We start from the raw sequence: 25,470 nt of genomic DNA on the forward strand, positions 1-25,470 counted from the left end.
AATCCATTTGTGATCCCCTGCTTGCCAATATTACAATGACTTCAAGAGTCACAGTGTTATAATGCAGATTACACTTAGACATGGAGAAATAAACTTCCAATGAAGTGTAACTTAGGATTTCAAAGAGAAGAGCCTTGGGTCATGGTCAGAAATATGGACACATTGGAGCATGTGAGGATACAGAATGGGCACAGGGGAAATAGTAAATAGGACAATCCAGGAAGTGTCTGTCATGGTAACATGCATGCAAGGATATGAGTGCCGAGCAGGTGTTTGCAATGACACCCTTGAACTATTCATCCTAGTCCAGAGAGGATTCTGGCTAAGATATGGAAAGGCACCCTTCAAAGGTATGCTTAAGCATAAAGGCTGAGAATCCTATTGAGGACTCCTGAATATATTAGATTGTGACAACTGTGGTGGTCTGAATGGGAATTATCCCCATAGCCTCACATGAACAGTTGAACAGATGGCTGTGTTGTTTGGGGAGTTTACTGAATCTTTGCTGGAGGAAGTACGTCATTGGCAGGGGCATTTGAGGGTTTTGAGCGTCACCCCACTTCCAATTTGTTCTCTGCTTCTGTATCTGGGTAAAGAAATGATATACAAACAAGTAACACTGGATGGGCTAAGCAAGTTCTGTTTATATATTTAGGAAAAACTGTGTAACAGCAATCCAAGGAAAAGAGGCCATGCATTCACAGGGAGTTTAGGGCACATGGGAGGGGTTGAAACAAGGAAATGGACAGAGGGTGATGGTGTAATTATATTTAAGCTTGAATATATTTAATTTTCTTAAGAAAAGATAGACCGCTCTTCTTCTTTTGCAGGCCCCTGTTACCACACATCCCACCACAATAGACTTTTCCTCTGGGACCCTAAGGCAAAATAAACTCTTTCTTCTATAAGTTGCTTTTGGTCATCATGTTTTATTCCAGCAACAGAGAAACAACTAATATAATAGTTTACATAATCACCACAAGCATTCTACTTTCTAGTTTAGGGGAGCATTGGAAATTTAAAAACATTTTCTAAATAAATTACGCTTGAACTTAATAGCACCTTTAAAACCTTGTTTATTAGTAGATATATTTAGGCACAGGGAAGATGCTTTCTCCAAGATTCAACAGATAATCAGTTGCTTTTCTGTGAAATCATAATTGGTTTTGGACATCTACCCTGAACTAACCAGGACTTAGTTTAGGTGGAACATCTCTAGGTGGTTTTATATTTATGTTGTTTAATCTTATTGAGTATTTTAAAATCTTTTTTTTTTGTTTTTTTCTTTCCCTATTGAGAATTTCACACATGAGTACTGATTTATACTACTTCCCGCTCCTTCTTATCCTTCCAACTTCTTCCATGTACCCTACTCTCCTTAATGTCATGACCTCCTATTCATTATATATATATATGTATATAGTCAGACATATATATATGTATATATATATATATATATATCGATTTATAAACACAGCTGTTTGTATCTCTTTAGTGTTGCTCACATGTATCTGTGTTTAGGGCCAATCATGTGAGGTTTGTAGCCTACTAGGGGTTGATTCTTTGAGATTGATTCTCCCTCTCTAATTAGCCACTAATTTCCTGTAGCTCTTCATCTAAGGGTAAAGGCTTTTGAGGTTTACCATTCATGTCGGCATATTAACTGATATTATCATTTTTTTATGACTTGTATAGGCAACCATCTCATTAAGATTTCATGGGTTCAGCTCCCCTGTCATGTCTAAAAGACATTATCTAGCCCAAACTGTTTGGATCCTTTGGTTTTTATAATTTTTTTCTACTTCCTATTCTATGAGGTTCTCTGAGCCTTTTGTATAGGGCCGGGAAGCCCTATATAGTCCAATTTTCTATGCATTTTTATCAGTAGCATTTCAGGTTAGATCAAGCTGAAATTCTCTGAGTTCTCAATTTCTTCTTTGACTTATTTAGTACTGAGGTAGTTCATCTCCATAGTCTTGTGTAGTCTGTGCTTCCTAGAGATTTGATTGCTCTCCATTTTAAGTTGCATTATAGTCAGACAGGACACACAGAATTATTTCTGGTTTTCTGAATTAGTAAACACTTGTTTTGATCACCAAATGTCTATTTTAGAGAAGCTTTCATGGGCTGCTGCTGATAATAAACTATCTCCCTTCATTTCTTCTGCACTGTTTTAGATTGAAGACTACTTCGTTAGATGTTAAGATGGTAACACATACTTTCTGCTCCTGACTGCATGGGCTACTTTTCTCCAACTTTTCCATCTATAGTGGTTCCTGCCCTGGAAGGTAGATGAGTTTCTTATAGAAAACAGATAGATTTTGTTTCTTTATCTACCTGACCTACCTCTTTTGATTTGAGAGTTAAGGATATTAATATTTATAGTTATAATTGAAGGGTATGTATTAACTGCTGTCTTTTTTCCTGTTGTAGTCTTAGCCCTATTAATTTCAGTAATTGTAACTTCAATCGTTTTCTTCGTTGAGCCTCTCAGCTATATTTATCCCCCATTTCACTCTGAAATATTCCTCTAGCATTCTCTCTAGCCTAGTTTGGGAAACATGAATTCTCTTAGTCTGTTTATGTCATGGTCAATATTTCTTTGTGTTCCTCCATACCACCATGGCATATTGTTTTTCTGGGTACAGTGTCTAGGTTGGTAGCCATGTTTTTTTGATTTGTTTTTTAATTTAGAACTTGAAGTACATTGCTCCAGCATTTTTTTTGGCTTTTTAGTAAGCTCTCAAATTCTGAACAGTCTTTGTCATTTCATTTAGCCATATATTTGTATTTTCTTCTAAGTCACTCAGGTGTGTACTATTATCCTTTTAAAGTTCACTTAGACTTTAATTTTTTTATCTCTCCTTTAAACTCCTTGAAATATTTGATATAATTTATGACTGTTCTTATAAATTCTCTGCCCCAGGGTTCTTGTAGGCAATTCTCCTTGGAGAACATTTTGACAGGACTAACGATTCTGAGGAGGAATTTACTATTTTGTCTTTCATATTGTTATATGTCTGTGATGTGGCTTGGGTGTGTGAACATCTCTCTTTGCTTATGTGTCTGATGTGAGGTTGAGCTTGATTCAGGTTGGGCTGGTACCTGAACCAATTGATGCTAGGCTTAGGAATATGGTGTCAGCAGGGTGGGCAGGTGAGGAGGAAAATGGTGCAAAATATATGCATGTGTAGCTAGTTCTGAAATTGTGGAGATGATGTGCTAATGAGTGAGGGCTGGGGGAACACAGCAGGTAAAGGAAGTTGAGGGAGTTGGGAGTCTGGAGGATTGGGAGAGGGTCAGAGGAGCTCCAAGAATTCTTTCTTATTTTTTTGCATGAAGAAAGTGGGACCTAAACAAACTAAGGTATGCATTTCTCTATAATCCTTCAACAAGTTGATAAGGGAGGTGAATTCAAGCTAAATTCTTTTTTACTTCAGCAGAGGTGTTTGGTTCTATGTACCTTGAGGTAAGCATTGCAACCATACATGAAGCATACTCTTCCGATGTGAATGCTCTCTGTGGGAAATGCACCCAAACCTTACTATATTTAGCATCTATACTTCATCTTAATGAACTAAATTCATAAACTTTTCTCCAACAAGAAACTTGAGGCCTTAGCACCACAGTTCAGGCAAGTGAAGGAATTCTCAATGCTATTGCTTCTTTGCCCTTGAACTCTGATGTGTGGTCAGTCACCAGCAAACCTGGGTCATGGGAAAGTGATGCAAAAATGTAAAGTCTTGAAATCCCATTCATTTAGCTGAAGTTTAAAATTCAAACAGCAGTTCGTCTCTGCATGATAGTTAGTACTTCATTTTCTACTCCACAGATCCTGAATCCCCCAGAGAATGCTTCAAGAAGGTTTTTATGAAAATACAATACAAATCTTTTTTGGGTCAGAATCAAAAGTGCTTCTCCGTGTTAGCCTGTGGGATCCAAATGTGTTAGTTCTAAAAAATAAAACTTTAAAAACAAGGATAAATGAGAGAACACTGTGGGCCTAGATTCTCTATTATTATCTAGTGTTCTGTTGACTCTAAGTTACCTTGGAGAGAACTCAGAATTCTAAATCCTGGCCTTGCCCCAAAGTATGTCTGATCAGCCATTTAAAGTAAATTTCTTAGAAGGGAGAAGTAGAGTAGGATCCAGCGGGGAGTGGCCAACCTGTGATTAAGGAGCTAGGAAATTTTCCAGCTTCAAGGATTGTTGATAATCTTCATGTTTTGTGTATTTGAAAGGATCATATAGATTTTAGAACTTCCTAATGAGAAATTAAACCCTCCAAATAACATTTGATTTTTCTGCTGTGAATCAATCATGCCTTAATGATGCCTGGTTACGACTGCTGCATAACTGCTCAGTCTGCAAGCTTAAAACAGTCACTTAAGAACTAGATTGTTGGGGGGAGGGCGGCAATGGGGGGAGGATGGGGAGGGGAACACCTATAGTGAAGGGGAGGGGGAGGGATTAGGGGGATGTTTGCCCAGAAACCGGGAAAGGGAATAACACTCGAAATGTATATAAGAAATACTCAAGTTAATAAAAAAAAAAAACAAAAAAAAAAAGAAAAAAACCAGTCACTTAATTTTCATAATGAGTTTGTGGGTGAGGGGGTCTTGAAGAGCGCCACTGGGTAGATTTCTCATGGAGTCTCCCATGGAGTTGCACTCAGATCCTGGTTGGGATTGGCACTAGATGAAGTCTGGGCAGGCTGGATGCTCAAGGTGGTCAGTCCCATGTTGGGCAGTGAAGGGTGGCTATAGCTGATGGCCTTCAACTGAAGCCATCCACACAGCAGTCATGTGTTGGCGCTCCCACATATTAGCATAGTGAGACATTTTCCCGAACCCTTGGATTCTCCTAGAGTCCACATTCCAAGAGAATAGGTGGCCACTGTATCATTTACTATCAGTTATTCTCAGACATTTGGCTTTGGCACACACAGTATATTCTTTTGGCCAGCCGGTCACAACCCCACTCAATTTTAACAGGGCCAGGAGTCCCTCAATTGCATCCTATATGTTAAAGACGTATCACTTCTCATCTTGAGAAAAGTGTCAAATGATTTGATATAACATCAAACCGTATTTACAATGATAAAAGCTGTGTCAGATTTTCTGGCTCTACACAGATGATAATTCAAAAGAACTGCTTGTTTATGCCACTGTTTTCCAATGGGTAATTTAGGTTAGGCTTAGCTAACTAATTCTTGTGGGTTCTGGTGGGTTCCTTCCTGCTTTGCAATCAGTTTTAATTGGTTCTGCTGATTTTTCTGGGTAGTTCTGTGGCCTCAGTTGGAATAGACTCAGCTCTGGTGGAAGTGGGCCTTAGTGTGCAAATAACTATTAGCTTCTTGGAGTAAAGAGAAAGACCAAGGCAATGGGTAGACATATGTGGTTTCTTGAGTCATAGGCTCAAAATTATTCCTTTATTATGTCTATGATCCCAAGCCAATGATGAGGCCAGATCAGATCTCAGGGCTATGGAAATAGTCTATTCATTTATGAAAATTGCTATGCTGTCTTTTGTGTACAATGAGGAAGAGAGACCATTGCAGCCTTGAGCAGCATTACCCGGTGCTCTAGTAGTTCTTAGGAAGTACTTACTTTTCACAAGTCATTACTTTAGGTATATCATTCATTTGTTCACGGAAACAACCCAAAATAGTGTTAGTGCCATTATTCATATTTTATAGGTAAGAAAACAGAATAAAATGACTTGTTCAAAGTAATACAGAAACCAATTTGTTACACAGGGATCCAGACTCCAGAACTGTACTATGTAGATGGCTTATTTTTATAGAAAAAATGTGTCACCTACTAGTAAAGCATTAATTTTTATATAGGACTCAAGGTTAAGTGCCACCACTGTGCTACTTTTTTGGTCAGGGTTTAGTGTCTGGTCCACAAAGAAGAATGTTTGGACTGTTAGACTGATTGACATTACAGCAAACTCATCTTTTACTGGAATTAAAAGCAGACTCTATCTGGAATTAAAGACAGCCTTGGGTACAGGTGGTCTTTTTATTGTGTTTCAAAATAGAAATATTGGCGTTTGCTTAATTTTTCTTCCTTGTTTAGCAAATGGGAGGGCTTTGATAGAATAAGCCTGACTTCTAAGTTCTCTAAGACCTTTTTTTGGGGAGTGGGGTGAGGAGAGAGTTGGTTTTCTGTAAATCCTTCACATGTTTAAGTCATTTGCTGGTTGAGTTATTAGATCAGACACATTTGCTCTTTTAGTACTTAGATCAGACACTTTCTGGCTGACGAATCTATCATTTCCTTACAAAAATAAATGCACCCATAGGCATTTCAATGGAGACTGCCTAACTAAGACAGTGGAAATAATAATGGGATGGAGTAATAAGGAAGAGAGAGAGAGGCACATAGAGGAAGGAAAGAAGAGAGAAGAACCAAGACAGAAAACAAGGGGGGTGGGGAGAGACAATTGGCTCAAACTGACATTTGTTTCACTTTGTGAAGGCTTAATAAAGCCTCGTGCTGGGACGTTTGTTGGCAGTGAGACTATTTGGCGAAGCTTGCTCTCCTCTGGGAAATGTGGAGAGACATCTGTTTCTCAGAGGTGTTTTTCTCGATTGATCTGGCTGAGAATACCTCAGAGGGTGCCAGTGCCTGGACAGCTGGCCATGATGCTGGTCCTTTGGAAGCACCTGGAGCCTCTTTATTATAGGCTGTGTTGATGGAAGCAGGACAGCAGCGGGAAACAGGAGGGTCTGTATCTTGCCGTGTGAGGAAAACCACAGGAGTTTACCAGCACCCTGCTGAACCTTGCTTACTCTTCTTCTCTGTGGAACTGGTATTGGAGTGTAGTAAGTGGAGATACCCAGGATAAAACGTCAATTCGCTTTGCCATTTCCGATATATTTTGCATACCATTCTGAACTAATGCAGAATGTCCAGCCAGAACAACCATTATATAAACAAGCCTTGTTTCATAATAGTTCATATTCTGAAAATTTTCATTAGTTAACTGTCACTTCTATATAAGCTGTTTTTGGCACATATGACCATAGTCTATAAAAATTAGAAATACTGTACGTCCAGGCCAAGAAGAGAAGCCAAGGTGGGCCCTTGACTCCACAGGTAATCCAATGCTCAATGGAGAGGGATTGGGGTTTTTACTTCAGCCCCACACAGGAAATGTACTCACAAAAGAGAAGGCCCGTGAGAGACAGCTGCGAGACTGATAGGTGCTCTGAGACAGGAACAGGAAACTGGAACAATTTCAGACCTGCCCGGTTTGTCAAGTGGACAGGACATTCATATATTTTCAGAATTGACAAGGAAGAACACATCTCTCTCCTGTGCTTTCAGTAAGAAAAATATCCCCAATTAAGAGTCGATGCTGAAGCTCACGCTGGGCCCAGGTATGGAATATCAATTCATATACTGTGTACAGACATGAATTCTAAGCTGATAAATTAGAAATGTAAATAGTGATCCCGGGGAAGAGGAGTTCCCCAAGGTGCCAAATAAAATGCTCTTTAGGGCTACTCCAGTACAGAGGGGAAAGTGCACATTGGAGACAAACACGCATTCAGCAGTTACAAGCCACAGAGGGAATGGATTATAATAAAAGGAAATCAGCAGATGCAGCAAACTGTGGGATCAGTGTTGTGAGCCTGGGAGGAGGGGGAAGTAAATGAAAACATGACACCGAAGAATTGGCATCCACAACGAAAAACTGAATAAAAAGGTCGGCTCGGAGATTATAAAAGAATAATAATGGTAACCTTCAAAATCTTCAGTGGAAGCTTTAGTTCTGGAGAACGGGCGAGATGCACTTCTCAGTTGTTCCAGTGAGTGCAGCTATAAACTCTGGGGTATGTGTCAGAATGCAAGTTCCAAAGATGAAGAGAAGGAAGAAACATTGGTGTGGCAGTTTTGTGAATTGAACTTCAGGTTTCACACATGCTAGGCAACCGCTCTACCACTGAGCTATACTCCCAGTCTGAAGGAAAAAAAATTATTCAGTAAAGGACCAAGTCTGATTCAGGACAAAGGCCATCTTTTTATCTTGTCTTCGCACGGCAAACAAGGCAAGGATAGTGTTACATTTGTGAAGGAATAAAAAATCCTCTCTCACACTAATTGCTAACCTATAAAATAACACAAACGATTAAAATAGAAAAAAAAACTGTTTTAGAAGCACATTTATTTTCTTCTTAGATGAGAAAATTGTTTTCAAATATATGACATGTATCCATAACTGGTTTTCAACTTCAGTTTATGGAATTAACTGGTTTCCATATATTACAGACAATCTCTAGTCTGACATTACAAAGAACTTTGATTCTGAAGGAAACATAGGAAGAGTCCTGGAAGAGGAGGAGGAGGAGGGGGAGGAGGGGGAGGGGGAGGGGGGGAGGAGGAGGAGGAGGGGGAGGAGGAGGGGGAGGAGGAGAAGGAAGAAGAAGAAGAAGAAGAAGAAGAAGAAGAAGAAGAAGAAGAAGAAGAAGAAGAAGAAGAAGAAGAAGAAGAAGAAGAAGAAGGTGGTTCCTTGAAAATCTAGACTGACAGTTACATTTTTTCCTTTACTTTTTCCCATTCTCTTCAAAACTTTCTTGGTATTATTTTTCTGTGGAGCCAGGCTGATTTCCAGAGATACCAGGTCACCTGCATATGCCACACATCAATTAATGACAAGGCTCCATTAGTGCTCTGTCTCCTGATTTCCTACCCAGAGCCCTCAGTTAATTCACCCCAAGGCTGTGTAAGGTTCTCACTCATTAGTACATGAATCACCTGCACTTACACTGCACAGGAAGGAAGATACCATCCACCTGTATGAACTAACCATCCACATCAGGTAACAAATCGCCCGGGACCACGAAGGGTGCCATGGTGCCTTCTCCAGGGGCCTGCAGTGCTGAGATGCCTTTTCCAGTTTGCAGCAATCAGTCCAAAGCTCGTCGTCACTCAGGTGTGATTATGGCCCTGAGTGTTTGAAGTGGGAAAAGAACTTCTCAGGCAGACGGAACTAATTTCCATCCATGAATAATATGTCCTCTTCCATTTGCCTCCTGACACCTACAGGACTATATTAAAGGCTCTCTGACCTGCCACATTTAACTTTGGTAAAACAACCCATTTTTGTAATCATAGAAGCTGCAAACATCCCGAGGAAGAGCAAAGCTCCACTTTCACCCTGGAAACTAAAATTACTGCTCAGGGTTTGAAGAGCTTTACAATGTGAATGTGGCATGAAATGTTATTAGAACAGAAATATCTATCGGTTTTCAAAAGAAAAAAGGTATTTTTTTAAAAGAGCAATGATATTTTGATCTGTTAAAATATGTAAAAGATACATTCTGATGTCTTAATTCTGTTTCTCACAGATTTCTTCTGGTTCTGTGTCTTCTGTTGAGAGAGGTGAAGGAACGTTAGACACAGTGCAGCAAGCTAGTAATCATTCTGGGTTTAACTAGTAGGGTCAGGACCTATCATGTAACACTCTCTGCTGTCCAAAACTTGTTACCTGCATGTATGTGCTCACATTTTATTGGGAAAAGTATTGAAGGGGCTAGAGAAATAACTCAGTATGGAAGCATAGTTTGTAAGTATGCAAGTATTGGAATCTGAGGTCAAAACTCCAGACTGTATGAAAAGCTAGGTGTAGCAGGTCATGCCTTTAAACAAACATAGGGTATAGGATATGAAATAGCAATTTCTGGGAGCTTGCTGGCTACCCAGTATAGCCCAAATGACTAGCCTTTGCTTCCTTGAAAGAATCTATCCCAAGGAAATTAAGGGGAGAAAATCAAAGAGGAAAAAAAAGGTAAGAAAAAGACATTTGACATTCTCCTCTGGCCTCTACATTCATGTACATGCAGCTAGGTCCTCACAAGCATCACACACACACACACACACACACACACGCACACACACAGACACACAGACACAGACACACACACAGACACACACAGACACACAAAGACACACATAGACACACAGACACACACACAGACACACACACACGCACACACACAGACACACAGACACAGACACACAAACACACACACACAGACACACACAGACACACAGACGCACACACAGACACACACACACTCAGACACACACAGACACAGACACACACAGACACACACAGACACACAAAGACATACACAGACACAAAGACACACACACAGAGACACAGACACAGACACACGTAGACACACACACAGACACACACAGACACACAAAGACATACACAGACACAAAGACACACACACAAAGACACACACAAACCCACAGATACAGACACAGACACACACAGACACACACAGACACACATAGACATACACACACACACACACACACACACACACACACACACCACTGAATATATACAAAAAAGGAAAAAGATCTTTAAGGTACAGGCAGATGCTAATATTACATTAGGCTAATGTTAGTTGTAGCTGGCACATTGCTTTCATCGAAGCAGCATTTATTGGGTGCCTACCTACTATGTGCCTGCTATCTAACAACCAACCAAACAAACCAGAAAACCAAAGAAACCAAACCAGGTGTTGATTCTTTTATGTTCCTCTATGTCATGTGTATGTGTGTTGGTATGTATGTATGTATGTATGTATGTATGTATGTATGTAACTATGTATGAAACAGAGACAGAGACACAGAGACAGAGACAGAGACCAGACATGTAATAGACACGGCATGTCAGAAAAAGGGTTAATAGAACAACTGTGAGTGTGAAACAATGGTCTGGCTTTTTGTTGTTCTTGTTTTCTGTTTTTGTTTTTGTTTTGTTGTTGTTGTTGTTTACAAGGCAACCAAAGAAAGCTTCAGTCAAATGTGAGTTCTAAACTACAGAAAATCGTTCCAGGAGGATCAGCATCAAGCTCTAGCCATGGCGGGGTCCAGAGAATGCCCCTAGAACATTTGACCAAAGACTAAGGATGCTTAGATGGAGTCAGTTGTGCCTGGAACCAGAAAGCGGGAAGACTTCCCAGGGGAGGAGCACCGCTAGGAAGATAGAGATGTTAGGGCCTCAGGTCTGTGTGCCAACAGCGCTTAAAATTTACTGGAATTACTAGAGAAGCAGCGTGATCCGACTAAAATCATCCAAGCAGCTAAGATCTCAAAACTGCAGATCTTAAGTGTGTGCTACCGCAGGATAAAGGTCACTGTACAAAAACTGCTCTTCATGTGTTTTCGTCTTCTTACCGCTTCCCTCACATAGCCCATTGCTTGAGTCATGACTGTCTTGTGGCAAGAGTCAAACCTGGATGGAACTCTCTGGCCTGGAGACTTTCCTATGTATTTCAGTAATGCCAGGTGGCAACTGAAAAAAAAAACAGTGTATTCATCCAGTCATTGGATCATTCTCTGTCTTATGAGGGAGAGGTGACTTTGATGACTATTGGAATCATCCAGTAACTGGCAGCTGTGAACAGTGTAGAAACTCAAACAGATACCAACATCATGACAATCCTGTGACAGGGCCCTGGATGAAGAGTTCATGAACTTCTGCAGTTTCTGATGCCTGCCAACAATCCTCTCAGATGTGCTGGCAGGGACCATGTGGCCGTGTGTGCTACAAAGTTCTGCTCTGTCCTGTCATTCAGTAAAGACTGCACAGATGAAGGAACATGGAAATCTTCAACATTCCTGCTTCTTCTAAATGAGGGATAATTTCTGAGCCACCTGAACACAGACTATAAAGCACCCTCTTTCTGAGGTTGGCAGCAGCAGCCTAGAAAGTTAAAGGCAGACTGGAGACTTGAAGTTCAGAACCTCTGCATGATCGTTGCTCTGTTTCCATGGTTATTCAGCAAACCACTGGGCTAGGATGGTCCAGCTAAACACATTTGCATGACTATATGTTGCAAGATGTGCTTTTTCCCCTAGTCTTGTATAATATAAGAGATTGAAAAAATCTCCCTCTATAAGTATGAGATGTTAATTGTTTCTATGGAAGGGACTTTTTATTCTTTAATTCTGTCTATGGTTCTAGAAAATTTGATGTTTTAATATTACAAGGCCAGTAAGAAGGTATTCTAGACAATAATTTTTCTGTACAGGATGGTTAGGGAGCTGCCTTATGCCAAACACTTGAGATACCCGCTCTTCTTGTGGATGAAACCGCTTTGGTTCTTTGAGCAAACAATGAATGGTTCACACCCATGTGAAACTCCAATTCAAGGACCTCTGCCTCTCTCCTCTGGCCTTCATGGGTACCTGTATCCGCATGGCCCACAGGCATGCATTCAAGCAGACATTTATACATAAGTATAAAGTTTAAAAAATTAAAAAGATAGATAGAAGCCAGACAAAATTATCCAGACTCTTTTTGTAGTTATTAAACCTGATGCTTACATACCTCAAGTATGCTGCACTTGCTGAAGCAAAAGTCAGCCGAGGGCTTGCTTCCGATAAATAATTTTTTTTTTAGTGCATACCTATGGGTTATTAAGTGCGCTTGTTTGATTTTCATTCTCTTGGTTCATATATTCAGGAACAGATAATATCTATAATTAAACTTATAAAAATTTAATCTGAAGAACAGCAGCAGTATGGCAGGGAAAAATCTCACAGGTGGCTGGTATGAAAAAGAGGATTCTGTATTCGAAAGAGCCTATATGTGTTCTGGAACATCTGGCAAGTTTTAAGCAGGAAAACAACCATGTTTGTATCCCACAAGTTACAATTGGACAGTAATGTAGTAATGTAAAGTGCACACATTTATACGCATATAGGATGAAGGTGGTTAAGTCAGCCCAGTTGAGATAAGCACAACTCTTCCTCCTGGGATTCCGAAAGCTCAGCTAATTGCATGTGCACTTGTCATTTACTTTATGTAATACTCAAAGGGAAATATATGATTCTGAGAACCATGTAGCATTCAGTTAATGGTGTTGTGACAGCTGCATGGCTTTCTGCAAAATTAAAGTAATTAAAATAATATGAAATGAAATAAGATTTGAGCCCTGATTCAATCAAAGAGTCATACATAGATAGACTCCAGATTTAATGCTAACATAAAGCAAAGTTTTGAAAATGCTGTGGAAGAACAATACAAATGCAAACCTAAATAACTATTTTATATATATGAATTTATTCAGTTTTGTCTTTGAAAATTTATGTATAGAAAGTGAAACAGTAACTCAGATGAGAAGGATTCATAAACAGAACTACATTACCAACATCGTAATCATCTACATGAACTTGTCCATTCTTGACTCTTGAGGGATCCATTTTGATGATAGTCTATTTTGGTGTCTGCAGAAGCTATGAAGTCCTCTTGCAATATCTGTCTTTTCCAGAAGACAGTCCATAGCCCTTACTTCTCCCTTCCTTCTTTTCCATTCTGTTACAAAAGACAAGTTCCTGAACAGAACACCAGTGGCTCAGGCACCAAGATCAACGATTAGTAAACGGGACCTCAGGAAACGGAAAATCTTTTGTAAAGCGAAGGATACTATCAATGGGACAAAATAGTAGCCTACAGAGTGGGAAGAGATCTTCACAAAAGCTATATCCAGGAGAGGACAAATATCCAAAATATATAAAGAACTAAAGAAACTAGACATCAACAAACCAAATCACCCAGTTAGAAATGGGATGCGGAGCTAAGCAGAGAATTCTCAACAGTGGATTCTCAAGTGGCTGAGAAGCACTAAGTGTCCAACATTCTTATTCATCGGGGAAGTAAAAATCAAAGCAACTATAAGATTCCATCTCATACAAGTCATAATGGTTAAGATAAAATCTCAAGTGACAGCATATTCTGGCAGGGACGTGGAGCAACGGGAACGCTCCTCTGTTGCTGGTGGGAGTGCAAACTTGTACAACTACTTTGGAAATCAATTTGATGGTGTCTCAGAAAATTGGGAATAGTTCTAGCTCAAGATTTATCTATACCTCTCTTTGGGCATATACTTCAGAGACACCCCACTATACCATAGAGACATCTGTTCATCTATGATCATAGCAGTTTTATTTGTAATAGCCAGAAAGTCGGAACAACCTAGATGTCTCTCAACTGAAGAATGAATAAAAGAAATGTGGTACATCTACACAGTGGAATACCATTCAGCTATTAAAAACCAAGACATGATGAAATTTTCAGGCGAATGGATAGAACTTGAAAATATCATCTTGCGTGAGGTAGCACAGACCCAGAAAGACATGCATCACTTATAAATGGATATTAGCCAGAAGCTGCAGGATAATCATGTACAGTCCACACACCCTTTCTTTCTGTTCCCTTTTTCAAAATGTTCTTGAAGCCTTAGAGGGGTTCCTTCAGGCTGAACACATACCTGTTACCCTGAACAGTCATGAGTCTCTGCATTCGTCTTTATTAATTGGAGAGGCTTCTCAGATTAAAACTGAGAGTAGCATTTGTCTATGTGTATAAACAAAGCTATTTAGAAAGAGAATCCTTTTCTTAAGTGATAAAGTTTTAGGGGTAACTTCAATACCAGGAAGAGCATGCCACAATGAGAGGCTGCTCAGAAGCCTGAAGGAATGAGAATTTTCAAGACCATACTTACTAATTGTGATACTATTAAGATACACCCTGATGCATTGATATCCTAATTTTGCACAGTAGAGAATAAAATATGCCATTTATTCTGATTTAGATTCTGGTTTAATTCTTTCTGTATGCATGAACTATTAAGAAATACGATAATCTAGTAAAATCTCTTGTGCTGGAGCTGGAAAGTTTCCTGTCTTGTACTGTCCCTGGAGGAGGTATAATTTTGATGCTGTCTTTTTGCCCTTGTCCCTTGTCAATTTTGTATGACATGAATGCAGGTGAAATGACATTAACAGAAAAACAGAACTAGTCTTTATATGCTGTAGGTGGTTCACTGGACTAAGGGGACCATCGGAACATTTTATGTTCTGCTCATTTAATTTTTTATTTAATATCTCTTTCTCTAGTATCATCCCTTTGCACCAACAAGGAAACCACATACAATTGTTAAGATAAAGAACATTTCTGTTCTCACACAGGTAGGCCATGGAATTTGGCCCATTTCATATCTTGCCACTTTATTTCTCTTTGCATTTATACCTCTAATTCATCGTTCGTTTCACTGATGTCTTCTAAATTAACAAAAAAATGAACCATATGAAAATGCACAAGTGTGTTCATTTCTATCCTGCACAGAACATTCTGTTATTGTTTTTCTCTTTTGGGGTATGACGAGGTGTAGTAAGCTTGAGTCTAGCTTACAGAGAAGAGCAGTAAGCTTCCTCAGAGTTCAGCTCTGGTGTCACTCACGGCCAGGTACAAGTGGCAACGCTACCTTAAAGTGACCTGGAAATGAAATAAATCATTTGAGAGATGCTTCGTTGAAGAGTGCATGGTGTGGCTGATGCTGGTAAGAATTCCCAAAAGGATCCAGGGAGCTCTCATTTTGTCTGTGCATCCTGTGGACGGCCATGTTTATTAAGTTTTATTTTTCTTTCATGGAGAAAACCATGCCCAGTAATTATGTGCTTCTTACTTCTCAGTTCATAAGAGATCCTCTGACAGATAGGGTGCCAATTATATCGACAGATCCTGGTCCTTGAATTCTACAGAGGCATTGCCTGAGCCTTGGCCTCTCCCTCCTGCTAAGTGCAGATCATTAAAGCAGGTGGAGAGACATCTTCAAGGAAGGTACACAGCCACCAAGGTGGAGGGGCCAAGCATTCTTTTAATCATAATCCCCGCCTCCAACTGAGTGAGTTCCAAGGATGACACTCGGGGAGAACATGAAGTCTCAGAAGCACTGAGGCAGCCGAACACAGAGAAATGCTAAGAGAGGTTCCACGCTGGGAAATGAAATGAGTTTGGCTGACACAAATGACCAGTTCATTGCATGGTTTTGTGTTTGTTATTTGATTTTAAAAATGGAGTACGTAGTAGGGCTAATGTCCTGGCTTAAGTATAAAAAGAGCTACGGATTTGATTTGGGTCTTGTCATCTAATTGGGAGTATTCAGGATATTGACTTGGCTAAACAACTATGCCCAAACCAAAAGAGCTACACGAGATTACTTAACTGCTCTCGATATGCAAATATTAAATTTAGAGTGGATAGCCACTGTTGGGGAAGAGCTAATGGGCAGTGTAAAGCTTATGAGACTGTGTTAAACGTGTGCAACTTTTCTAGAGAGCTTTAAAAATGTTTTGACATTGGAAAGAAATTTAGATATATTCAATCAACAGTTCCACAAGTAATTTTTTCTTAAGAAAATATTTAGACAAGTACAGATGCACAAGCAAGACTGTTCGTAGCAGAGCTGACTAAAATAGTTAACTTCTGTGAGGCATTTAAATATCCAGAATTATAGGATTTGGGATAAGTAACATTAAGCTATTAAAATAACATCCATCTATGTCAACATGGATATATGTTCCTACCTCCAGTGAGAAGACAGTTTACAAAACCAACTTGTAATGTGATTTTGGTTTTATCTGTTTGGTTTGCATAATCCATGTATAATGTAAGAATTGACAAAAAGACGTGGCCACCGAGTTTCTTAGTGCAATGGGCTTTAAAAATGTAGAAAAAAAAACCCATCCAGGCATATAACTGAAAGCAAATAAGATATTTTAAAGGGTAAATGCTGGAGGTATCAATTTTTTTCTCTCTCTCATATTCTTGCCTGCATAATTTAAGTCTTCGTGTTGTGCCTGGGTTTGAGTTTCTTGATGTTAAGCCTGGAAGGAGAGAGCAAGACACAATTATCTATGTCAGTGATTCTCAACCTGTGTATATCAGGTTATCTTGGATATCAGATATTTACATTAGGATTCATAACAGTACCAATTTATAGTTATGAAGTAGCATGAAATAATTTTATGCTTGGGGGGTCCAAACAACATGAGGACTTCTATTAAAGGGTTGTAGTGTTAGGAAGTTTGTTTGTCCATGGTTTGTTCATAGTGCGTTTTTTTTTTTATATATCATTCTTGTAGCTGCAAGAAAAAAACTGCATGGGATAAAGAGTGAAGGGTAAGGAAATTGAATGTGGCAGAGTTTATTTTGCAGCTTCAACGAGGAGATTTAATTTGTAGAAAGCCTATTTTATGCCTTTGGCACACAAACCCAACTTCCTAAGCAAAGCAGTTTGCAGGTTTGAGTGGTTAAATGGTCCTATTTATAAATTTTAATTCTTACTGTCAGGAAACATAATGAAGGAAGAACGAAGGGTTTGTATCATTTAGCCCCCAAACACTGTCCCACCCTGCTTCCGCTTCTGATGTATAGGAAAGATGCAAAAATAGAGGAAGAAAGTAAACATTGGTTCTTATTTATCTTTTAACCAGTGGTTGGCAAACTGCTTTAGGCTCTTTTAGTATTACTATTAGTTTCATTATATTTCTTTATCTGCAATCCATCGAAGACTGTAAAGCTCACTTGTACATCCCGTTTATAAAATCAGATTCCAAACTCTGTGGCCTTTGAGGGCATACACGTTCAGGTTTGACGTGTCGTGCTGGCCAGTGGCTGGGCTGTCAGTATACAATGTGGATCGGCATCTGGTGACTTGTTACATCCCAGCTGGTGTGGGCATGTGGCTTTATGACTTCGGTATTTATTATTTATTTATGCTACGGATGGAACCCAGGGCCTTTGTGCATGGTTGGCAGGTTCTCCGTCACTCAGTTAACATCTGCGGCCCTAGGTTCTAAATAATTTTAATGTTCATTAACCCAATTAACATTCAAGATGGACAGCAGTAGCAGTTCAAAGAACAAGATTAAGGTTTAGTCAGACAAGGAGCTCAGTTCCTATTTTGAAGACATAGGAGAAAAATAAACGCTCGAGACTTCTCAGGCTGTGCAGAGTCCAGAGAAGGGAATGATAATGCGAGGCAACTGGCAGCCCTGGAGATTATGTCAGATCAAATTGTCAGAAAATTCTTCCCGAGAAGCTGGCAGCTGATCTCTGTCCGCTCTCAGAGACCTTGCTCCGTGACCTATGTCAAAGAGCTCAGGATATTCAGAAGTGGCTTGGGAATCTTTTTGTTTTGTTTATCCTTAATAAATTCTCTTTCTGACTACTTTGAATTTTATAGAAAAATTGTGAGGATGCCACTGTCTTCCCCTGCGACTTTATTTTATCCTTATTGTTAACATATTATGTTAATGTGGTTCACTGTCACAGAGGACTAACAAGCGAGTGAATGCCTGCATGAATGAAGAATGAATGAATGAATGTTAGAATGAATGAATGAATGAATGATAGAATGAATGAATGATAGAATGAATCAATGAATGATAGAATGAATGAATGATAGAATGAATCAATGAATGATAGAATGAATCAATGATAGAATGAATAAATGATAGAATGAATCAATGAATGAATGATAGAATGAATGAATGATAGAATGAATGAATGATAGAATGAATGAATGAATGAATGAATGAATGATAGAATGATAGAATGAATGAATGATAGAATGAATGAATACTGGGACATTACCATTGATTAAACTCTTCTCATTACTCCATGACTCTTTTGGGGAGGTCATGGAAATCAGGGCAGTGGGACCTGGGTGAAGTAGACTATGCTGGGGTTCATTATTCTTGGAGAGTTCCGTCATTCTCTCTGCATCGTCATAATCAACTGAAGGGTTCTTCCTTGCCTTCCCTGACAATAACCGACTAAACTCCCTGAAGTCAGAAGCTATATCCTTCCTTCCCTAACTTTTGGTCTGTCAGGTCTGAGAAAATAACAGACACAACTCCTATTTATCTGTTCCTAGATCTCATCCAGGGGCCTAGATAGCATTTGGTAATCACGTCTTATTAGGGATCTTCTTGGCTGTGACAGTCACTTAGGCTGCCTTTGTTGTTAAAAATGTTGAGATATCTGTGGCGTCCAATACATTGTTGACTGGCCTTTGATTGGAATTTTTCTCCTGGTAATTAGGTCCTGGTTATATATTTTGGGAAATACAGAGCTGAAGTGCTATTTCTGTGACATCATATGAAGGCGTAGGCAAAGACAATGAGGTTATTGTAAATGATGTTACCTTGGGCACTTGAATAAGGTTTTACATTTCATGGTTTTGTTGTACCTCCCCGTCACTGTGTTTTATTCATAGAGAGAGCAGAATACACCTAACAACTGAGGCATTAAGGTTTATATCCTTGAGGGGAAAGTAGGTACATAAACTATCTGGGATATTTATTCATGTGAAAGTCTGGCTATTTGGTCTCATTTATTTGTGGTTTAATTTTGTTAAGCACCTTCAATGTGCTTTTTATTTTATCATATTGGTTACTTTATCTTGTAACTCAAAATTTTTCTCCTGGCTTCACACATCATAAAGTCTATGGTTCCTTTCAGCATGTCCTAATCATCATGACTAATTTTATCTACTGTTATGTGTGATTACTTCCTTAATACCAGCACTGATCATCCAGGTTTATTATACAACTTTTGTCTCGCAGTCTGTAAAGTCAGCCATTTCTCCTGGGCTTCTGATATCTTTTATTAGACAGCAGAATTAGAAATAAGTTTGTGATAGCATTGTTACTGGGGTGATTTATTTATTTTTTTTTTAAGTTTTGGTCCCTACAGCTGGTAGAGCAGAAAATATATCTACCTTCCTCTTTCTCTCTCCCCCTCTCATATAATATATGCATATCCATATACATATTTAGATGAGTTTATGTGCACTCTCCCTTCACATTTAATTCACTGTCTGAAAATTCTTATATTAGCAATGAGATATCTAGCTCCCATCATACACAGTTGATTAAAATTGTTCATAAATTCTATTATAGATATACAGTGATTCTATGCACCATAATCTTGTCAACTAGAGTGGACAATGCTGAGAGACTCATACTTGTTTTTTTTTCTTTTTCTTTTTTCCTCTTTTTATTATTTGTATATAGTTACCACAAAATGAACTCAGTGGTATGTTTTGGAGTCTTTTGTTGTTGTTGTTGTTGTTGTTGTTTTATTTTTTGTTTCTATCTTATATTGCTTTGGGCCTTTTTTTCCCCTTTTCTGATCATATAGATTTATTTGCTTATATATTATGCTTTCAGTTTTGTGTTTTTAGGGGACTTCTGTGCATACTAATGTGGATGCCTCTATGTCTGTATGTGTTTCTTGTGATTTTCCTTAGCTCTTTGTTCTATTCAAGTTTGTTTTTATTTTATCTTATTATTAGTTTTTAATGCCTATTTTTTTCTGAGAGAAAGCAAGAATGGATGTAAATTTGGGTAGATAGATAAGGATGGTGTGAGAAGGGGTGACTGGATAACCATAATCAAAATATATTGTATAAAATATTTTTTCAATTAAAATTTGTTTTATTTCTAGGTGGTGCTTAATGGGAGGGGTCACAGATTTCATTTTTCAACATTTAATATGATGAGTTTTATTTCAAGCTTCCTGATGCTTAGATAGCAGGGAAGTTAAGGAGGATTTTCCCTATCCAATCTGTTTAATATGTATGTGGATAGAAAACAATGTTTTTTGTGAATGAAAAATAAAATATATGTGATAGTTTCATTTTGGTTGCTGGACAAAAATGAACAAAAATACTTGGATAAAAATAACCTAGGGGAGAGGGAAGATTTATTTCTTCTTACAGCTTGAGGTTACAGTCATCATTCTGGAGAAGTCACAGTGGTAGAAACTTTAAGCAGTTTGAAACCTCCATAGGCAAGAGCAGAGAAAGCATGAGGGGATGCATGATTGTACTTCTCTTCTTTCTCTACTCTTAGCTATTGCAGGATACAAACCTAGAAGTACCTTCCTCTACACAAAAGAGAAACAAGCCGAGAAAGAAATTAGGGAAACAACACCCTTCATAATAGACCCAAATAATATAAAGTACCTCGGTGTGACTTTAACCAAGCAAGTAAAAGATCTGTACAATAAGAACTTCAAGACTCTGAAGAAAGAAATTGAAGAAGACCTCAGAAGATGGAAAGATCTCCCATGCTCATGGATTGGCAGGATTAATATAGTAAAAATGGCCATTTTACCAAAAGCGATCTACATATTCAATGCAATCCCCATCAAAATACCAATCCAATTCTTCAAAGAGTTAGACAGAACAATTTGCAAATTCATCTGGAATAACAAAAAACCCAGGATAGCTAAAACTATCCTCAACAATAAAAGGACTTCAGGGGGAATCACTATTCCTGAACTCAAGCAATATTACAGAGCAATAGTGAAAAAAACTGCATGGTATTGGTACAGAGACAGAGAGATAGACCAATGGAACAGAATTGAAGACCCAGAAATGAACCCACACACCTATGAGCACTTGATTTTTGACAAAGGAGCCAAAACCATCAAATGGAAAAAAAGATAGCATTTTCAGCAAATGGTGCTTGTTCAACTGGAGGTCAACATGTAGAAGAATGCAGATCGATCCATGTTTTTCACCCTGTACAAAGCTTAAGTCCAAGTGGATCAAGGACCTCTACATGAAACCAGATACACTCAAACTAATAGAAGAAAAACTAGGGCAGCATCTGGAACACATGGGCACTGGGAAAAATTTCCTGCAGAAAACACCAATGGCTTATGCTCTAAGATCAAGAATCGACAAATGGGATCTCATAAAACTGCAAAGCTTCTGTAAGGCAAAGGACACTGTGGTTAGGACAAAACGGCAACCAACTGATTGGGAAAAGATCTTTACCAATCCTACAACAGATAGAGGCCTTATATCCAAAATATACAAAGAACTCAAGAAGTTAGACTGCAGGGACACAAATAACCCTATTAAAAATGGGGTTCAGAGCTAAACAAACAATTCACAGCTGAGGAATGCCGAATGGCTGAGAAACACCTAAAGAAATGTTCAACATCTTTAGTCATAAGGGAAATGCACATCAAAACAACCCTGAGATTTCACCTCACACCAGTGAGAATGGCTAAGATCAAAAACTCAGGTGACAGCAGATGCTGGCGAGGATGTGGAGAAAGAGGAACACTCCTCCATTGTTGGTGGGATTGCAGACTGGTACAACCATTCTGGAAATCAGTCTGGAGGTTCCTCAGAATATTGGACATTGAACTGCCTGAGGATCCAGCTATACGTCTCTTGGGCATATACCCAAAAGATGCCCCAACATATAAAAAAGACACGTGCTCCACTATGTTCATCGCAGCCTTATTTATAATAGCCAGAAGCTGGAAAGAACCCAGATGCCCTTCAACAGAGGAATGGATACAGAAAATGTGGTACATCTACACAATGGAATATTACTCAGCTATCAAAAACAATGACTTTATGAAATTCGTCGGCAAATGGTCGGAACTGGAAAATATCATCCTGAGTGAGGTAACCCAATCACAGAAAAACACACATGGTATGCACTCATTGATAAGTGGCTATTAGCCCAAATGCTTGAATTACCCTAGATGCCTAGAACAAATGAAACTCAAGACAGATGATCAAAATGTGAATGCTTCACTCCTTCTTTAAAAGGGGAACAAGAATACCCTTGGCAGGGAATAGAAAGGCAAAGATTAAAACAGAGACTGACGGAACACTCATTCAGAGCCTGCCCCACATGTGGCCCATACATATACAGCCATCCAATTAGACAAAGAAGTGCAGGCCGACAGGAGCCAGATGCAGATCGCTCCTGAGAGTCACAGTCAGAATACAGCAAACACAGAGGCGAATGCCAGCAGCAAACCACTGAACTGAGAATAGGACCCCCATTGAAGGAATCAGAGAAAGAACTGGAAGAGCTTGAAGGGGCTCGAGACCCCTTATGAACAACTATGCCAAGCAACCAGAGCTTCTAGGGACTAAGCCACTACCTAAAGACTATACATGGAGTGACCCTGGACTCTGACCTCATAGGTAGCAATGAATATCCTAGTAAGAGCACCAGTGGAAGGGGAAGCCCTGGGTCCTGCTAAAACTGAACCCCCAGTGAACTAGATTGTTGGGGGAAGGGTGGCAATGGGGGGAGGATGGGGAGGGGAACACTGATAAGAAAGGGGAGGAGAGAGGGGAATGTTTGCCCGGAAACCGGGAAAGGGAATAACACTCAAAATGTATATAAGAAGTACTCAAGTTAATAAAAAAAAAAAAAAAACAACCTAGGGGATAGTGCCACCCATAGTTGGCTGAATTTTCTAATTCTATTATTATAATCAATATAATTATCAGATATGCTTACAGGCCAATCCAATCTAAATAATCCCTCACTAAGACTCTCAGATGATTCCAGATTGCATCAGGATAATGAGATACAAATAATGATGATTATGAGAAAGTATAAAAATAAGCTGTTTTTTATATGAAAGAAGAAAAGAAATATAAAACTCCAGACAGTTTGCTTGATAATAACAACAGAGTTTAAGACTCACCAGCTTATAATAGATGATGAATTTTGGAGGAAAGCAAAGCTATGGTCTTGGTCCTTAGTCTCAGCGCGTAGTTTCCTATTAAATATTATAGTTCAGTATATTATAGTATGTTATATTATAGTTGTATTTCATGTAGAATTAATAACTTCATAAGAAAGATCTGGGATGCTACCTTTTCATGAGTCAAGATTTCACATGTGTTTAGAGTTCAGCTGTATTTCCTGTCTCTTCCCTTGATCTGTTTCTAATTCCCTGTGTTGATGTCATATTCTTAATTGTTATAGTTTTATAGTAAGATGGTATTTTATTGGACATATTTCCTGTCTTATTTCTCCGTGCAGGGTTATAACATGATAATAAAATAATTGGCTTATGACTTGTCAGTGTTGATGAATAATTCTTTTAGGAGTTTATTCTGAATTGTTCTGGGGTTACAGAGTCAGTTTTGAACTAATTTTGAGTAAGCATGTGTATGCACTAAGTTACATTTCAAATTATCTGTCTCCATTTGAAGCAGTTGTGCATTCACCAATGTGGCATCATGTGTTAAGAACATGCGAAGGTAGGAGGAAAAAGTACAAAGAATTAAAGAATTACATTCTTGTGCTGGCATTATATGAAGAACATCTTTGGGCTATTTAGAACAGTGGTTTTCATGATTCCTTTGGGGATATCAAACACCCTGCATATCAGATATTTATATTATGATTCATAACTAGCAAAATTACAGATATGAAGTAGCAACAAAATAATTTTATGGTTGGGGGTCACCACAACTTGGGGAACTTTATTTAAGGGTTGCAGCATTAGAAGGCTAAGAACCACTGGTTTAGAATTATTTTTAATTATGTTATAACGTGTTAAAGTGAAAGTGAGTCAGCAGGCAAATTCTTTAAAGAATTACAAAAAAAAAAAAACCCCACAGTTACATACATGACTCAGGTAAGGAATGAGTACTGGTGGTGCATGTATTCTCATACTTTGAGATTCAAGTTTGGAATACTTGTAGGATGGAAACAGGAACATAGAAAAGAAGCAATGAAGGCCACAGAAGTCATGTCAGGGTAAACCTGTGGTTATATTCAGGGAGTATATGTATATGTCCTTTAAATCCAGTAGCCAGGCAAAGAAGAAAAGGAATTGTGGCTTAAATTTCTTTTGCTAATATTGTTTTTAATGTACACTGTATCTTCTTGAGAAGACAGCTTTTCAGTCTGCTCTTTATTTCCCCCCCATTAATTTATTTATTCACTTTATAGCCTGATCAAAGCTCCCTCCCTCCTTTCTTCCTATCCCCACCCTTATATCCCCTTCCTCCATTCTCTCCTCCAGTTCTCTGAGGAAAAGGGGAGGACCTCAATGGGTATTCACCTAGCCTGGTACATCAAATTACAGAGGACAAAGCAATGGGAAGGGATCCAGAGGCCCACACAGAGTCAGTGGCAGCCCCATCTCCAATTGCTAGGGGAACCACCTGAAGAACAATGCACACATCTGTTACACATGCATAGGGGTCTAGGTCCAGCCCATGCATAGTCTTTGACTGGTGGTTAAGTTTCTGTGAGCCCCATGGGCCCATGTTACTTTACTCTGTAGGACTTCCTGTGGTCTTGAACACTCCAGCTCTCTCATTTCTCCCCTTATTCTTTCACAAGACTCCCAAAGCTACACCTATTGTTTGGCTGTGGGTCTCTATATCTGTTTCCATCGGCTGGTGGATGAAGCCTCTCAGAAGTTTGGTTCTAACATTGTCTTTCTAGTTTCATAGTCAAAGTTCAAGTCTATCATTTTCAAGTCTACTGTTGCAATCATGTCCACAACCACTAGGATCACCAGGGTCCTGACAATTGCTTACATCCAGTGCCCCCTTTATTTGATCATTGAGAGACATAGGGTATTTCCTTTATCCCTTTTATTGCCAAATATTTTTAAAAGGATGTCTGTATTAACTTCTAGCCTTTTAAATTGGATTTGTTAATTGAGCACAGTTCTTTTTTTTAATTTCTTAATCCTTAAAAATGGGTTGCAACAAATAGTGTGATCTTGATACCTGCAGCAATGAAATGAGTGGGTATTACTTTAAATAAAGCAAGCCAGACACAGAATTGC

General features: G+C 38.9%; 2 protein-coding genes across 26 annotated transcripts in view; both read left to right on the plus strand.

Annotated features, from left to right (window-relative positions):
- Positions 1–25,470, plus strand: part of Erich1 (glutamate-rich 1) — a gene marked incomplete at its 5' end in the record, with an annotated part of 52,793,804 nt that overhangs the window by 38,813,629 nt on the left and 13,954,705 nt on the right.
- Positions 1–25,470, plus strand: part of LOC148000601 (uncharacterized) — a 251,643-nt gene that overhangs the window by 104,785 nt on the left and 121,388 nt on the right. The window contains exon 3 of one of the 26 annotated variants that reach the window (XR_015640005.1): positions 20,742–23,736. The exons of 24 other annotated variants lie outside the window; for them this stretch is intronic. The gene's annotated coding sequence lies outside the window, so the exon portion shown is untranslated. Of the gene's footprint in view, positions 1–7,276; positions 7,391–20,741; positions 23,737–25,470 lie in introns of those variants that run through there. One more of the 26 variants, XR_015640032.1, reaches the window with a different exon arrangement.

This window comes from Rattus norvegicus, chromosome 16, assembly GCF_021556685.1.
Source record: "Rattus norvegicus strain SHRSP/BbbUtx chromosome 16, alternate assembly SHRSP_T2T, whole genome shotgun sequence".
Taxonomy (NCBI): Eukaryota; Metazoa; Chordata; class Mammalia; order Rodentia; family Muridae; genus Rattus; species Rattus norvegicus.